The sequence below is a fragment of the Oncorhynchus kisutch genome, unplaced genomic scaffold (assembly GCF_002021735.2).
Source record: "Oncorhynchus kisutch isolate 150728-3 unplaced genomic scaffold, Okis_V2 scaffold1208, whole genome shotgun sequence".
Lineage (NCBI taxonomy): Eukaryota > Metazoa > Chordata > Actinopteri > Salmoniformes > Salmonidae > Oncorhynchus > Oncorhynchus kisutch.
Window position 1 is genome coordinate 15207 of NW_022263153.1, and position 3480 is coordinate 18686.

At 42.4% G+C, this 3480-nt stretch overlaps 1 long non-coding RNA gene across 1 annotated transcript; it reads right to left on the bottom strand.

Moving 5' to 3' along the window:
* Positions 1-446: 446 nt before the first annotated feature.
* Positions 447-2541, bottom strand: LOC116365214 (uncharacterized). The gene is made up of 2 exons (XR_004208081.1): positions 1980-2541; positions 447-1187 (listed from the first exon to the last, which is right to left on the bottom strand). It is a non-coding gene; the product is annotated as an uncharacterized LOC116365214 (long non-coding RNA).
* Positions 2542-3480: the final 939 nt, after the last annotated feature.

Genomic DNA, 3480 nt, shown 5'->3' on the forward strand with positions numbered 1-3480 from the left:
CCCCATTAGTTCCTGCCAAGGCAGCAGCTACTCTTTCTGGGGTTTATTATGGATCCCCATTAGTTCCTGCCAAGGCAGCAGCTACTCTTCCTGGGGTTTATTATGTATGGATCCCCATTAGTTCCTGCCAAGGCAGCAGCTACTCTTCCTGGGGTTTATTATGGATCCCCATTAGTTCCCGCCAAGGCAGCAGCTACTCTTCCTGGGGTCCAGCTAAAATAAAGGCATTTGTACCATTTTAAAAACATGACAATACATTGACAACACACTGTGTCCTCAGTCACCTTGTCCCAGAGAGGTTTACATGGTTATCAAAACATCACACCAGGGTGAGTCTAAACAAAACACAGCCCTGTGGGGAAAATGAATGGAACCATCTCCCTGTTTGACCTCTAGTTGTTATGGATATTATGACTCTACAGAGACACACAGTGGACGTGTCAAAATATGTTCCATTGATAAATCACACTTTATTTAACCTCAATGTCATCTTGTGTTTACATGGCATTGTAGATTGTAGCTGTATATAGGATGTATTCTGGATGTTTTCAGTGTGTTTTTAACCCTTTCAGACAATGGATTAATCACAATTAAAAATAGTGCACTAACATTACACAAAGTGAACTCAAGTCTGACAGCCCAAACAAACACACACATTCTCAGTCAAAAACACAAGTCAGAACACAGCCTCTCGATTCTCTCGTGTGTTTTCAGGTTCTCTGACTGGGAAAAGGTCTTTCCACAATGAGAGCAGTGGTATGTCTTCTCCTCCTGTGTATTTGTATGTATTCCTTCATGCTCTTTCAGGTACCTTAACCGGGTAAATCTCTCTCCACAATGGGAGCAGCGGTACATCTTCTTACCTGTGTGTGTCCTCTCATGCTTGTTCAGGTTTCCTACCTGGCCAAAACTCTTTCCACAATGGGAACATTGGAAAAGCTTTTCCCCTGTGTGTCCCCTCTCATGCGTTTGCAGGCTCCCTAACTGGGTAAACGACATTCCACATTGGGAACAGTGGTAAGGCTTCTCTCCAGTGTGTATTCTCTTATGTGTTCTCAGGCTCCCTAACTGAGTAAAACTCTTTCCACACTGGGAGCAGTGATGTCGTCCTGCTGGTTTGGACGTCTCGGGGTCTGGTTTCCCTGAAGGACTCTTCCTGCTGTCAGAAGGAGAGTCTGGTCTCTCTCCTGTCAAAGACAAACAGATGATTTAATTAAACAGAGACCTGAATGAAACCTTCATATGATAAAACTTCCTATGACGTTTAATCTAGACTAGATCCCTCAATCACCTGAAGTCACTTTTCACAAGTGTTATTAAAGCCACTACAAAATGCAGGTCTCTGTGTGGTTCTTAGTCAGAGAGGCCTATAGAATGGTCTAGAATGTCATTGTATGTTGTAGCGTTTACACCAGTCCAGCCTACGCTTGACACTCTAGCAATGATTAAGTACTTTATGATAACGCGGAAATTAAATAAACGATTTGGTATCATTTTTATGATGGAAGATTGAATAAGTGTGCTTCAAACGGTTTGCTTGTAATGATTTGTAGCCATCGTCTCGACTACCTGTGCATGAGAGTCCATTCAACTCAGTTTCCCTACCTGAAAAAAACGCCATTCCGTAAAGTGTATTCGCGCACGCAAATTCAGGAAGAAACCGACGAGCAGATGGCCTGACCGCGTTTTGCGACTGTCGGCTCACTTGACCGCAGACAACGGTGGGCTGGAAATCGCCTCCAGGAATTGCAGTATTGAATGAAGGCAAGTCCATTCCGTGAGACATTTAAGTTGTGATTTTGGGTGCAAATCCATTGTTAAAGTTTTGTTGTTGACCAGCTTCTTGATGCTATTCACATCTTACAGTGTAGCTTTATCAATTCCTACATTAAAACACAGCATTTAAGCTCAGAACTAGAGTAGAATGCCGTTTTAAAACCACGTATCAGTTCAACAACTATTTTCAAGACAGGACTTACTGGTGTTACTCAGATCTTCTGTCTCCTCCTCTTCTTCCCTCTCCTCCTCCTTCAATATGACAGTTATCTCTCCTTCATTCACTCCAAAAAAGTATCATCGTTTTCTTCCTCTTCTTTCTGTGTAACAGCCTCACCCTCTACTTCTTCGTTTACTGTGACATCCTCCTCTTCATTCTCCTCTTTCACGACAACGTTCAGCCAAATACCTTCTTTCTCCTTCCAGCAGACCTCTTTTTTAGCAGGAGGGCAGCAGCTTGCTGAGCTCATGGTCGGGGATGTTAGCCAGCTAACCTAGCTAGTTAGCGACTAGCCTAGTGATAGGCTCATTTATCAAGCCAGCTACCGTTACCTGACTAAACGGAAATATGACATGAAATGGGGAAACTAGTTAAAAGACAGAATTATGTTCCAAATACAGAAGTAAATATAGACCGAAGCAGTCTGAACAGCTTGAACGTTTCCGCTAGGAAGCTACCGAGGTGGCTGACGAGATGTTGTTGAAGAAGCGTCCCGTCCACTACATTATACGTCACTCTGATAGCATCGCCTGAAAAACGCATATCGCCATCTGTTGACTGGAGTGGTTAACGCAGATAAATGTTTATTTTATTTCCAGACAAAAAGTGAATTTTTACATTTCTTTCATTAAATAATAATATAATAGTCAGACAACTGCAGATTTGTAATAAGTATGAATTTAAAACCTACTTCTACATTCTACCAACCCAGCAGATGTTTCTACTACAGGGAATATTAACCAATGAGGTGGGTCTTTACACATTCTACCAACCCAACAGATGTTTCTACTACAGGGAATATTAACCAATGAGGTGGGTCTTTCCACATTCTACCAACCCAACAGATGTTTCTACTACAGGGAATATTAACCAATGAGGTGGGTCTTTACACATTCTACCAACCCAACAGATGTTTGTACTACAGGGAATATTAACCAATGAGGTGGGTCTTTCCACATTCTACCAACACAACAGATGTTTCTACTATGAACACTTTCAGGTTCATTGAAGTTAAATTCCCAAAAAGCCTAAACAGGTTTGGTCCTTATCAGGTATTGGAGCGTTGAAAGATGATGCACAACAACGGTTTCTTCCACGAAACCACGACTTCAATAACCACCGCGGTCAAAATAACTGTAAAGTTATTCTCCATCGAAACGACTACCGCCACAATCAACCTGTTCGCAATACATGGGTATTGGATCTGACCTCATTGATCTGTCAGTAAGCTATGTTTACATGGGTATTGGGATCTGACCTCGTTGATCTATCAGTAAGCTATGTTTAGCTATGTTTACATGGGTATTGGGATCTCAGCTATAGTCTAATCCAGCAAAGGAGTCCTACCAGCTAGCAGTGTAACGAACCTTGTAGGAAAGTACTACGTGGCTCTGGTGGAAGATCAGACCTCACCACCATTTGACTGATGTTGGGGGCGTGTCTGAAGACTCCCCGTGGGATTCTTTAAAACCTCTTAAAGAGGC